Genomic DNA, 15130 nt, shown 5'->3' on the forward strand with positions numbered 1-15130 from the left:
TGAGGAAGTTAAAGAATCACATAGTCAGCTTATAAATTCAAATCAAATGCATTAACAAGTAGGAAAACTGTATTATTAATGTCAGGCAAATTTGCAATGCAGGTCAAGTGGTCAGTGTGAAAGCATTGCATTACTTTCCAGGCACTGCATTGAACATATGGTGAGACAGCAAAGCATAATGGGAAGACCATGAGCCTTAGGATAAAAAAGACTTGGATTCAAATTCTAGATCTGCTAGTTATAGGATCTTGAGTAAGTTACCTCGTCATTCTGAGCTTTCATTTTTATTTTACTTATTTAGAAAAACAACCAAAATAAATACAAAATAAAATTTAAATATAATAAGATTTCATAGCATTTTTGTGAAGGTTAAATCAATAAATATATATAAGTGGAATATCATAAGCTCTCATTAAAGTGTAACTATTATATTTACTTTAATTTTTATTGAAATTAGCATTTTTTCCAAGTTTATAGTTAGCCTTACATCATATTTTTGAAGTATGCAGTATTTTAAATGACAAGATATCAGATAGTATTATGAAAAATATACGTGTATACATTATATATATGCAAACATGAATAATACTTTTTTATAGAAATCTATCCTATTTTTGAAATGACATCAGAAATAAGTGAAGCATTCTAGTGACACAATGAAAAAAACTATTAAAAGCATGATATTTGCAAACACAACCAGTCAACTAAATCATCTATGACCTCGGATCTCACTACAACTTTTGTAAAAAGTTTTCAGTGGTAGATTAGAAGATCCTTCTAAGAGGAGATACATGTAGTATCTGAAAGTAGAAACTCAATCCAAACAAGGTGTGTGTTTTTTGGAATGATATCCTTAGGAATGGTATCATAGAATGAGCTTTTAAAATTATTTTGAAAAACAATAAGGTAATTTAAAGGTAATTTGAAAAAAAAAATAAGGTCCATTTATGGACATATTTTCATAAATATTAAGCTTTTCTACCTAAATTTACTTAAGCAATGAGTTCATAGTGCCATTTAAAGAGACATTATTTAAATTCATTCTTACTTTTTTGATGCATTGAAATTCATGCAACATTGTGAATTGTTTTGTCTTGCAAAAAGTTTACAATTAAATTTTATATATAATGCAATAGTTTTCTTAAGGTAATTTTTTCATTAGTGGAAAGAAGATAAAATTGATTAAGCTTTGTTCTTTTTATATATCTTAAAGCTTATTATATCTCCAAGTTTAATATAACCTGCTTCAAGTAATTTTTGAATAACAAAATGTGTGTATCAATAAATGTGAGCATGCTGTACCTGGCTATGTAAGTGAAGCAAAAGTTATTCACTGACCTATCAGTGGACTCACACAGCATTTATTTCTTCTAGTAGTGGTGATACTATCCAGATGGAACACTTGAAATGCTTAGCTCTCTTTCCTGACATAGTTGCCAAATAATTTGCCTGAGTTATGGGACAATTTGAGACTACACCATAGACAGTAGGAATCATAAGGTCTATGAGTGATTAAACTTGGAACATAGAATCTGCTATTGACCAAGCTCAACACATCAGTGGAATGGGGCTCTGTGAGTGTTTGACGACAATAAGGAGAGTATTGGTATTTTGTGCTAGAGAATATAGGCTTTGGATAATTCATTTTCTCCAAATAAAACAAAAATGGCCTGGACAATATAATTCATAGACATTTATAAAGTCCTTATAAAATGTCTCAGCTTGGATTTTGAAGAACTAAAAGAGTTTTCACAGTTCTTTTTTTAAGTTACAGAGCAGTTAAAGCTTGATACTTCTAAGTCCTTAAGAAGTCATATGAAAGAAGAATTATGAGTAAAATCATTCAGTAGGTCTCTTATCCTTTGAAGATTTGTATTTATTTTAGTCCTGAAAACACGATTGTCTATTAAATATATTATGGAGAATACCATTGTCCTTCAAGAAAAACTGCAGCCTGATTACTGCATTTATCCTTGATGCCCAGAGAACTACTATTCAGAACATGATCCAAAAAGAGAAAATTAGAAGAGCTGAATATCTTTGTGGAAAAAACTAAGAGGCATAGTTATGTGCACAATAAAAGTAAGAGAAATTGCTATCAAGAACTCCAAATGTGGGTATATTTCTATGAAAAGAACAACACCTCCTTGTTTAAAACCAGGTTTCATCAGCAGCTGCCATTGGCTAACTTTACCTAGACATTTATATAATAGAAACCCATGTCCAAGTGCTCATCTCTACTCAGTTATTGGAAGTTAACATCAAATGAGCAAACTACTGAATGTGCTAAGTTTCCATAAGGATAAAGCTTAGCTCATGCAAGCCTGTTGAAAAAGAAAAAAAAATCCCCAAGTTATGTCATTAGGAATTTAATTTACACACTGCAATATTCATCACTGCAAGTTCTTTTTCTAATTTCATTTATGTTTTTCCACTCTGCCAAACCCAACCCAGATACTTTTGCACACACGTTTTCAAAGAAAAATAAACAATGTAAGTAAAACAGACAGACATTGCTACCACTTAATAGTTAAGATTTATAGTATTTGTAGATAGATCATAAACTGAAATCTTATGATGTTACCCTCCTTTGTATTCTAGAAAACATTTTTTAATTGTTTTCATTTATTTCTGAGAGAAAGAGAGACAGCGTGAGCAGGGAAGGGTCAGAGAGAGAGGGAGACACAGAATCTGAAGCAGGCTCCAGGCTCTGAGCTAGCTGTCAGCACAGAGTCCAACGCGGGGCTTGACCCCACTAACCGTGAGATCATGCCCTGAGCCGAAGTCGGATGCCCAACTAACTGAGCCACCCAGGCGCCCCTGTAGAAAACATTTTTAACACTGTCTACAATAATTACAATAATTGGAAACACTACACATAGATCGTTATTTGTATTCATAGTCCATACATATCTTTTTCTTTGTAATGCTTCACACACTTTCAGAAAGGAAGGCAAACCATTCAATACTGCCAAATCTATTCTAATTATCAAAATCGTATTGCAAGCCAAATTATGGAAAGATCCTAAATGTCTATCAACTGAGGAATGGATAAAGAAGATGTGGTTTATATATACAATGGAATACTATTTGACAATGAGAAAGAACGAAATAATGCCATTTGTAACAACGTGGATGGAACTGGGAGGTATTATGCTGAGTGAAATAAGTCAGTCAGAGAAGGACAGATATCATATGTTTTTACTCATATGTGGATCTTGAGAAACTTAACAGAAGACCATGGGGGAAGGAAAGGGGAAAAAATAGTTACAGAGAGGGAGTGGGGGAAAACCATAAGAGACTCTTAAACACAGAGAACAAAGTGAGGGTTGATGGGAGTGAAGGAGAGGGGATACTGGGTGATGGGCATTGAGGAGGGCACATGTTGAGATGGGCACTGGGCGTTGTATGTAAATGATGAACTATGGGAATCTACCCCCAAAACCAAGGGGTGCACTGTACATTTTATATGTCAGCCAATTTGACAATAAATTATATTTTTTAGAAAATCTATTGCAGAACATGAGAAAGTTCTAGAAACTAGAACTGAGGGGCCATGTGTGATGCTGCTCTGAAATCCTCCAGAATGTTCCACAACAAATGCCTCTAACACTACAGGAGAAGCCAGAGAAGATATTTATGTGTCATGTATAAGCCGCATTGCTCTCTAACTGGGAGGCTTTCTAAGGAAAACACATTAACCTTAATGACAGTTAATCAGTAAAATAAGCAACTTGAGTTTCTAAGTTGTGAATCCACATCAGACTAGCAAGGCTACATGATGCCTTCCTTCACAAAGCATAGAGCGCTTATTAAATTATAAAACTATTACTTTGAGAAAAAAATGACAACTTACCCTACATCTACAAATTTGTAAATTTTTTTCCTATTTTTGAACCTGTCATTTGGTGAGAAACTAATGTAAAACAGGTTTTATAAAAGAAATATTATTCCACTGCTTTCCTTCTTATTTACACTGATTTTTTTTATAAGGTTCATGCTAGTAAAAGTAAAGTTTCTCTAATTGTCTTGATTTGTGAAGGAAATAGGCAAGAGGGATGGCTCTAACTCTGGCTATTTTTTTATTAGGGTTGATAAGAAAAAAGTTCTTTTTTATTTTATTTTATGCATTTATTTTACTTTTTAAAATTTAAATCCAAGTGAGTTAACATACAGTATAATAATGATTTCAGGAATAGAATTTAGTGATTCATCACTTAAATATAACACCCAGTGCTCATTCCAACCAGAAAAAGTTAATTAATAAGTGAATAGATGCAGATCTGATATGATAAGTAATGGACAACTTTCTTTTATTGACTGATTTTTAATTTTTTAAAATTTTTGACCAAAGGCAAGTATTACACAGGAAAGACTTTGGATGTGAAGACTGGGGAATGGTTTTCCATATCTTGTTACCAAAAGGAAAGTGGCTGTTGATAAGTGATCCTATTTTATTCCCATTAAAGCCATATCTTTAATGAAGAAATTAAATGGGTTTATGCTCTCTTTGAGGCACTTACAAATGACGGTAGCATGGGTGTCTCCTTTCAGAAGATAAAATATCAGAAGCACTTTTGCATAGCAGATCATTTTGGAATCAAGCAATTGTATGTCACTTTCAGATTTCAATGAAAATAAATATCTGACTTAGAAATATTCTTCTTTTTTCCTTGACATAGAAGTAAATATAGAAGTACTTTACCTGTTGCCAATCAGCTGAAAGTATCTTAATGTGGGTTTACTTCAAAAATCTTCATGAACTAAAAGATTAGCTAAAAGATTCTCTGGATAGTCTCCAGCTATTTTAAATATCATAAGCAGTTTTTAATACAACTTTGAAATAGTCCTTTTACGACAAATTCTGTATGCAAACATATGCTCTTCCAGCTTGCTTCTTCGGTATTGAAAATACAATTGTCATAAGAGGTCTTTAATAATTCCTGTGATTATAATGGCAGGAAGTTTTGTAGTCTACCAGACATCTCACTTCTTTCTACTCCTATTCTTCTCGAGCTCTTGAATAATAAGATGGCTGGATTAAATCAAATGATGTCGGATTTTATTCTTTTTCTCATAAGGCTATTTGTTCACTACTTTTCATCTTATTTGTGTTATTAATAAGTTTCATTATTAGGTTTCCAACATTCAGTGAAAATTTGTCAAGCTGTAATTAAGCTCCAAGTAGTGTGGTCATCATCCAGAACACAGAGTATATTAGTTTCCAATGAGTATTTTCTGAGCATAAAATGTATCTGGGCTACTAATGTTATTGTCTTCCAGTTCTGATTTCTGAATTCCTTACAGAACATGTCAGCAGCAGCTAGCTAGCCCCTTTCACCATTCACTTACAAATGTTTTCTGCTTGGGGGGGAAAAAACCATAGACTAAGTTTTCAACATTGAGTCATTGGACACAACCACCGTGTGATTATTTGTTGCCTGATTTTGTAGACCTGTGCTCCTTCTCCCTTAATTTCTAAATTTTGGTAATTTTGATCTGATATAGATTTGAAGGGGCAAATTCAGCCCTAGTTACTGCAATGACCCTTAACCCAGGCCCTTGGCATTTGTAACTTGGGGACACTGGAAGTCTGTGTAGAAGATCAGGAAGTTTCTTGAACTCAAGTTCATGTAGGCTACAAACCATCATACTATTAGCAATGGTTTGTTGGTGGTGGTGCTGTTAGTATTATTATTATTATTGCCATCATTGTTGTTATTAATATACTGTTGTAGATCTTTTGGAATATGCTTGAGAATTATTTGACTTCACATTACCTCTTGTTATTTAATATGTTAATAAAAATCCCATATATTAACATATCACAAATGTGCTTTTTAATACTCTGATAATTGCATTCCTATGTAATTTGCTTTATTTTGTAGTCTTTGGTATTTTATTTTGGGAATTTAACAACTTGTTCTAAACTTTTAGTTTTTATCAGCTGGCCAAAGAGGTCCACAGCATAAAAGTGTAAAACCACCTGAGTTAGAGAGTCATTTAACAGAAAATATGAGAGACAGACTCATGAGGATTTCTCTTCTTGTCAAGAAGAATAGTGTTAACAAATGTATATCAAAACTCTACCAGCCAGACATTTCCTTCATGTACAGCAGAATGCAGTGACAAAGTTATAGGCACAAAATTCTAAACTTAAACTAAACTAAATGACCAAAAGCCTGAGAATCAAGGAGATTGGAGTAGAGTACTCCCCTTTATCTGTGGGGATCCATTCTAAGATCCCTAGTGTATACCTGAAACCATAGATAGTATTAAACCATATATATACATGTTTTAGTAACATATATATGTACATCATGTTTTTGCTATATATACATACCTCTAATAAAGCTTAACTTATAAATAATGCACAGTATGAGATTAACAACAATAACTCATAATAAATAGAAAAATTATAACAATATATTGTAATAAAGTGACATGAATGTGGTCTCTCTCTCTCCCAAAATATTTTATTGTACTATCTTCACCTTTCCTGTGATGATGTGAGATGACAAAATGTGTCCATGAAGAGGTGTCGTGAGGTGAATAATGCAGGCATTGTGATGTAGCATTAGACTTCTACTGACCTGACAAAGCATCAGAAAGCGGATCATCTGCTTCCAGACCATGGTTGACCACAGGTAAGAGAAACCGCACATAAGGAAGGAATACTGTATTGAAGAAAGTTTGTTGAAATGATGGGCAGTGGGTTCTTTCCTGGAGAAAAAAAGAAGTGGAGAAATGGGAGGGTTAAAAGATTTGGAAGAAAGGAGAACTTTTTATTTATTATTAAAAAATGTTTATTTTTGGGGGTGCCTGAGTGGCTCAGTTGGTTAAGCGTCTGACTTTTGCTCAGGTCATGATCTCACAGTTCATGAGTTCAAGCCCTGACTCAGGCTCTGTGCTGACAGCTCAGAGCCTGGAACCTACTTTGGATTCTGTGTCTCCCTGGGTCTCTGCCCCTCCCTCCCCACCTTCTCCCTTTAAAGTATTTTTTAAAAGTGTTTATTTATTTTAGAGGGGGAGAGAGAGAGAAAGTATGTGTGCATGAGTGGGGAATGGGCAGAGAGAGAGGGGCAGAGGATCCAAAGTGGGCTCTGTGCTGACAGCAGAGAGCCCAATGAGAGGCTCAAATTCACAAACTGTAAGATCATGACCCCACCCCGAGTGAGATCACGACCCGAGCCCAAGTGAGATTCAACTGACTGGACCACCCAGGCACCCCCTTAGATGAAGATATAAACACACAGGACAGGTAAACCAAGAAGCCCTAAGGAAGGTTTTGTTGTGGAGGAGTTATAGACCCAGGAATGACTGGGACTCTTTGGCAAAATTGGTGAAGTGAAGGAAACAAATATTGAGGGTCCTACATGGGTCATCCATGTGGAGAATGAGTCACACAGGGTGACCAAAGTGTTTGAGTGGAGGCAAATGTCCTCAGCCATGTGAAAGGGGGAGAGTGATGGCATGGGCTTCAAAGGGATGGTTTTTAAAAGACAATAGGGTAGTAAAAATTTTATTTTTCAGGAAACATTCTGATACAAAAATTCACTGCACATAGGGAAGGATCAAAGAGGCATGGAGATGCATACTGAGTGGTTTTTAAAGGCCCTGGAAAGGCCAGTTGAGGGGATCCTTTCTTTAAACTTGGCTACCTGGGTTCAAGAAGGGAGGAAAAGAGAGAAACAGTGTGAGCCCCACCTTCCAGAGATGCCTTACATAAAGGCTACAACTGATCCTGCCATTTCTGAAGAAAAAGTACTTCTCACATTTTCAAAATCTAGATTTTCTGAGATACAACAGGGGATAATACAATGGTGAGAATATTATTATAACAGTCCTGAAACTTTTAAATGTCACCTGCCATGAGTCAAAATTATTTACAAATGTCATGAACACTTCTAACAAATCCACCAATTACCCATTAAGTATTTTCTTTCACAAGAGATCAGCTCCACACTATGTCTATTTATGCAAAGTATTCTATGTTTTACTTTCTTTACTTGGAGAAGCAATCAGTTTTGACAGAACTTTTTATAATTAACCAGGGAGTACTTACAACTTGGAGACAAATATGTTATAGGTCTGGGAGACTTGTTTTGTCTAAAGGAAAGAGGGTGAAAAAAACACCTCCTAGTGGCCCCCAACCCTCTAGTAGAGTTTGGTCATTGTCTTCCTAGCCTAGGAAGAAGAGCTAAATGTTTGCCACTTTCACTCACCTCTCAGAACATTTTAACAGACTTAACACTCATTGGGCACCTACGAAGGCCCTTATATTTATATTTATAGTTTAAAATGGTTATATTTCTTGCATATCATTGCAATCATAAGATCATTAATATCAAGAACCATATCTTATAATTCTTTTATAATCTACATCAGCCTCTAACTCAGTGCCAAAAACATACTCAAAACTCATTAAACCACTGACTGATTAAAAGTTACAAAGTTCCAGGTTAGAAAAACAAGGATCATGCTTGCTTTGTATGGCCAGGACCTGCACCTCTTGGCTTACACTGGAGCTCCTGTTTCTCTGGTATGGGGCTGCCTATCAAAGCTATCCAGATGCACATAGGAACCCCATTATTCCCAGCAAGGTTTTCCATTGCCTAATTAATTCAACCCTACTCTTTCACGATCGCCCAGTGAGTAGCGCTATTGAATCCGAATGACTTAAGAAGCTGGCTCTCTCAGCAAGTAGTTTTATGAACTGAGTGTGAACTAGAAGCAGTGATAAAATATTACCTGTCCCTATTGCTCTATTTATACAAAAGCTGTTATTTTGAAATGGGCAATTCTTGTCTAAATACCATTCACATAGAACCAGTTTTCAATGAGGCAGATTTTCCAAGAGGCCAGACCTGTTAGGTGAGAGAAGGGCAGTGAAAGATGTAACAGAAACTGGTACTAAAATATGCGTAGGCTGCTTCCCCCTGCCCCATCCCCACACTAAGGGTCAAGGGTTGATTCTGTTCAAAATGTTCAATTGTTGTCGTGCTTGGTATCAATTGAATACTTGAAAGACAAATTGATGCTTCCTCATGTGATGAAGATGCAAACAAGACTTCTGTTAACTCAGGATCTATGTCTGGATCATCTCCAGATTCAGAGCCCAACACTCTGCCTGGCCAATGGTGGATGTTATACACTTACTGATCCAATCCTCCAGATAAGTTTCAAAAGACTTCTTCTCTGAGATGATATTAATATCTTGTTTCTCTTACTCTTCCCTTAATGATACGTTGGCTATTTGTCTTCCTGTCTCAAACATAAAGATCATAGGTACTTGGAAAATTACCTGTCTTTCCTGGTGGCTTTTTATGTTTCTTATTGTTAATGTCAGAAATAATAAACCCAAGACTACAACCATTTACAGATCTGGAATATTCTAAAGCCCCTGAGGAGAAGGGTCTCATGTAGAAAGTAAATCAGTAAAAAAAAAAAAAAAAGGTAGAATAAGTAACCCAGACCTGTGGAATATAGTTACACATAAAGACATTTGAGAAGTAAAGAAAACCCTGTTTTAAATCTGGAAGTTGAGTAGCACTTTTGAAAACTCAAAACCAAATCCATTTCATTTTTTAAAATGTTTTATTTCTGAGAGAGAGAGAGAGAGAGAGAGAGAGAGCATGAGCAGGGGAGGGTCACAGAGAGAGCGAGATACAGAATCTGAAGCAGGTTCCAGGCTCTGAGCTGGCTGTCAGCACAGAGCCTGATGTGGGGCTTGAACCCACAAACTGTGAGATCATGACCTGAGCCAAAGTTGGGCACCCAACCGACTGAGCCACCCAGGAGCCCCCAACCAAATCCATTTCAATCTTACTGCCTGTTGAACAATGTCTTTCATCTGAAACCCCACTCAATCACAGACCTGCCAGTTTATGATTGTTTTCCTCTCTTGTCCTACTTTTAGGCCATTTTAAAAATAAACTTCATTGAAGTATAATTTACATGCAACAAATGACATCCAATTAAAATGTATAATTCGGGGGTGCCTGGGTGGCTCAATTGGCTAACCGTCTGACTCTTGATTGTGGCTCAGCCCTTGATCATGGGATCAAACCCTGCATTGGGTTCCATGCTGAGTGTGGAGCCTGCTTAAGATTCTCTTTTTCCTTCTCCCTCTGCTCCTCCCCAGCTTATGCTCTCTTTCTTTCTCTCTAAAATAAAATTTAAAAATATATAAATAAATAAAAACCAAATTAAAAATTTTTAAATAAAATGTGTAATTCAAAGAACTTTGACACATACATACATTGCAATCAAAATACAAAATATTTATATCCATTATCCCAAAAAATTTTCTCATGTCCCTTGACCATCCATCCCTTGACTAGCCTCTGGATGTGGCCAATCATTGACTTGATTTTTGTCACTTTGGTTTATATTTTCAGTATTTCATATTAATGGAAATTACATTTCTGTGCCTGACTTCTTTCATTCAACTTTAAGTTTTTAAGTTCACCTAATTTTGTGTATGTCCCTAGTTTTTTTGTTTTTTGTTTTTTTTTTTTATGGCTGAGTAGTAATCTATTGTGTGGATATAGTACTTTTGTTTATTCATTCACTTGCTGATGGACTTTTGAGTCATGTCTGGCTTTTGACTTTTGGTAATAAAGGTTTTTGTTGACATGTGTTTATTTTTCTTCGTCAACTACCTGAAAGTGAGATTGCTGGTTCATGGGGTGAATAGATGTTTTCTTTTTGAAAATCTGCCAAAGATTCCCAAAGTGGCCATATAATCTTATATTCCCACTGTCAATGTGTGATTTCATTTGCTCCAAATCTTCATCATCACTTGGTATATTCTTAGTCTTTTCATTTTAGACATTCTAATGAGTGTGAAGTGACATTTCATGTGAGTATTATATGTGTTTCTCCAATGACTACAATGTTTAGCATCTTTTCATGTGCTTATATGCCATTAATATATCTTTTTTTGAGAAGTGTTCAAATATTTTGCTGATCTTTTTATTGGTTTGTTAGTCTCATTGTGACTGACTTGTAAGAGTTCTTTCTATATTCTGGCTATTAGTCCTTTTTCAGAAATACATATTGTGAATATTATCTCCCATTCTGTAGCTTACTTTTTCACTTATGAGTAATGTCTTTTAAAGATCAATTTTTTTTTATTTTAATAGTCTAATTTATCAATTTTGTGTTGGTTTTATGATTCATGTTTCTTAAATCCTCCTTTAAGCACTCCTGCAGTCTAAGCGCTTTTGGCTCTCTCTAAGGGCACAAGGATTTTCTCCTGTGTGTGTGTGTAATTTTTTCCAGGTCTTGTTAGAAGTAACCCTAGAATGATCTGTTTCTCTAAAGTGATCTGTTTTTGGCCATCCAATGTCTCATTTATCCAATTTACGGATTTTTATATTTGTATTTGGTCATTCCAGAGAAGCCTCAGAATTTCCCAGGGCAATAAATGATCCATAAGGGAATACTGCACAGAAAAATTAAGTCATTGCTGTAAAGCTTGCTTGCTGGCTTCCTTCCTCCCTCCACTTTTCTTCCTTCCTTCCTTCCTTCCTTCCTTCCTTCCTTCCTTCCTTTGTTCTTTTTTGAGGAGGTTGAGGGCAGTGACTCTAGAAGTAGTTAAGATTCATCCATAGAATTTAAACTCAGAAGGGTCTTAAAGATCTTCTAGTCCAATTGCCCCCTTTTGTAACATAGGAGAACTGAAGCTTCTAAAAGGTTAAGTAATTTTTCCATTAACACATGATTAGTTCTTTGTTCTCTCTACACATTTTATCTTCCTTCTCTGAGGCATAATCTGAACTCTCACACGGAATTCTAAAGTAACAGTCTTATTTCAACTAATCTTGATAAAATCACTGAGAATCTGCTAAAGTTTAAATTTCCAATTTCAAATATACCTTGAGAGAGCTGTCTGAAATTTCCTAATTTTAGTGAGGAATTTGGTTACCAACCCCCACCAAGGTAGTTTCTTTCTAAATAATAGGATGTCAGAAAAACTCCACTTATCAATTTTAGTATTATGTGCCGCTGAAGTGAGCACAAACCTCCACTTATCAAAATATTCCCTATGTGCCCACTGGATTAGTTATCTATTGTTGCATAACAAATTACTCTGAAATGTAGCAGCAACATGTATTTATTATCTCACAATGTGTTAGGTCAGGAATCCAGGCATGGCTTAGCTGAGTCCTTTGCTCTAAGGTCCCTCACAAGGCTGCAGCCTGGGCCTTAGACAGGTCTGTAGTTGATCTCAAGGATTAATGGGAAAGATCAGCTTCCAACTTCACTTATGAGGTGTTGGTTGGATTCAGTTCTTTGTAGGATGATGAACTGAGGGCTTCAGTTCTTCACTGACTAAGTGGCCCTTTCCATCAGGGTAAGCACTCAGGCTGAGCCAGAGAGAAAAAGCTACAATCTTTTATAAACTGACTCAGTAAGTCCAATCCATACTCATACTCTGGTGAGAATACCAGAGGCAGGCCAGAAGTCTGCCTATTATACTTACATATAACAATACCAATATTTCCCATATTAGATTTTCATTTTCTTAGGTTAAGTCCTAACTCTCAGAAATTGGCACTTTAAAATTGGCACTATCCAAAATGATTCAACTAGGGGTATGATAATATCTTACTTGGTCATTATCTGTCACATCCTTGGCATGTATTTGTTATATAATTAATAATTTGATCCTGTTACATAGACCTTGGATTACCAATAAGGGAGTAGAAATTCCCAGTTAAGTATTCTTAACCAGTGGGAAAATTCAGAGCCATGCAACCACATGGAATAAAGAAAAGAGAAGGATAAAATGGGGTGGTGGGATAACCATTATCTGGGAACCCTTATCTAGAGACAGCCTCAGCCTTAAGAGATATTCTTTCACTTACACACACACACACTTACACACACACACACACACACACACACAGGCATTGAATTTGTTCCATTAAGTTCAATCTATAGAATTGCTGGAGACCTGCTCCAGCTGGTCCAGGGGTCCCTGAAGGATGGATAGTGTCAGCAAGAGAGAGTGAGAGAGCCACAAGAATCTTTCTGGTTACCAGGCAGCCATCTCTGAATTGTCGATTTTGGTGTCTTATAGGTTAAACGATAACATAGCATCAGAAAATGGAATTTTTACAATGGATAGTTCTTTGTGATAAGATGTTTTGGAAAATGTACAGAAACAGGTTTTACAGAAATATTCTTGCAGAACTGCCCCAATTATAGTGAGGTCGAGTAACTAAGAAAATAACAGGGTGTTCTTAGTGAAAAACAGGATAACATACACATTTTAATAACAGTAAGATTAAGTCATAGATTAAATTGTAGATACTCTTTTCCATCCTTATCACAGCTGCCAGTGTAAGGGAAGGTGTTTATGGAATGTAGGCCTTAGGGAAGGGACTGCTATACATTATCAGTTAGCAAAGGTATATGTAGTAACTTCTGTTCTTCCCTTATCTGTTTCTTCTCTCTAAGTTAGGCTCTTTGTCTCCGGGCAAGACTTAATTGTCCAGCTATATTCCTTATGGCACTGAAGAGCCAACTGTACCTTTAAAGAGTTTAGCTCATTTTCAGTACATAGAATAGCCTCTTTGAGTGCATTTACCTTTGTGTCTAGTTTTTTATCTATGATTTCTTGGATAGCTAGGGCATGAGAAACATTTTTCGTTAGTTGATTTGAGCTGTATGAACCTCTTGGACTAACGCAATGGTAGAAACAGAATTGTATACATAAAGGTCAATCTTTCATGAGTAAGGGTCATTAACCTGTTCATAGCTCAAGGGAAGTATCGAGGAAAACAGGACCTGCTGGAGACACGATATCTGTTCTCATAATCAAAAGAAGAAGCTCCCACAGTAAGTTCCTTCACAAGGTGCAATCATCATACCAGGGCCAGAATAAGGGGACAAGTTACTTCTGATACCAATCAACAAGGTACCTTGGGGTTTGGTGCTCAAGCAGAAATAATTGAGAGGGGGTGGATATCGGTCATCATCTGATGGCAAGAGACCGTGCAAACTTGCCTTAACCTCACAAGGAGTTTTCTCAACTTAGTGAGTTCAGAAAATGGCTCCTGACAGAATGATCACACCATTGACTGAAATTGGCATATGCTATGTACTGGCTGCCCTACCTAACCTCAAAGTTTTCACTCAGGTGGGACTTTTTAATAGAATTCTAACCAGGGTTTATTCTAGTCTATGCGGGGCCCCTCTGCTGAGAAATAAATAAAACCTTTTTGGGAAAAAGATTCCTCTGGGCACATGGCTGGGAGATCAGAAGGCACATTTTGAGAAGAAATAGTTACCTTTTTTCCTGATAGATGCAGTCATCTGTGCCAATACAATGCATGAGGTGTAGACAGGAGAGGATGGAGTACAATTTCAGCCAGACTTGGCTCCTCAATTGAGAACCTTTGTGCAGTGCACATACTCTACAACCAGTTTCATCAGCCTGAATTTCTAATAAGAGTAAATTCAGCATTTTCCTTTTCCTTTGCAGTTAAAAGCTGAGTCTAGATTTAGAAGACCTGCACTTAGTTTCAGTTTTGCTACATACTTATATAGTCTCCTAATGCACATATCTTTTGGAGTTTTGGTTTTCTATTTTCAGATGAAAGTCAGTGTAACATATGAGAGTCTGCATGACATAATCTTTGTGGTAATTAGCAAAATTGTATTTGGACATTTTATCAGCTGTGAGTCTTATGTGGCAAAGTCATTTTGATTATCTTTTGGATAGACCAGTGGGATCTGGGTCTAGTCCTATGTTTTTCCTATTCTCTCCAGAAACAAGAGGCAGCAGTTCAATTGGCCCACAGACTAAAACTGTGGGCTAGGAGGTCTTCAAACCTGTGTGTGTCCATCATTCCTGGTGACAGTCCACACAGATGTTCATTATCATAAACTCACTGATAGGCATAAGTGTCCCAGGGATCACAAAATTGTCCATTTCTTCCATGTATCAGAAAAGCTCATGTTTTTGAAAAAGAAGTAGCAGAAAAAACCCCAAAGGGATTGCAAATGTAAGTTATAGCATTTTGAAAGTCATAAATATTTGATCTCGGTCTAAGAATCTACAAATCCTCAAAAACAAATACAAAACTAAAATTGCTTTTTTGAATTTTTCAAGCCC

At 36.1% G+C, this 15130-nt stretch overlaps 1 long non-coding RNA gene across 1 annotated transcript in view; it reads left to right on the plus strand.

Moving 5' to 3' along the window:
• Positions 1–6520: 6520 nt before the first annotated feature.
• Positions 6521–15130, plus strand: part of LOC144221984 (uncharacterized) — a 17393-nt gene continuing 8783 nt past the window's right edge. The window contains exon 1 of the long non-coding RNA XR_013332246.1: positions 6521–6647. This is a non-coding gene — a long non-coding RNA (uncharacterized LOC144221984). The remainder of the gene's footprint in view (positions 6648–15130) is intronic.

This window comes from Crocuta crocuta, unplaced genomic scaffold (assembly GCF_008692635.1).
Source record: "Crocuta crocuta isolate KB4526 unplaced genomic scaffold, BGI_CrCroc_1.0 scaffold141, whole genome shotgun sequence".
NCBI classification, from domain to species: Eukaryota; Metazoa; Chordata; class Mammalia; order Carnivora; family Hyaenidae; genus Crocuta; species Crocuta crocuta.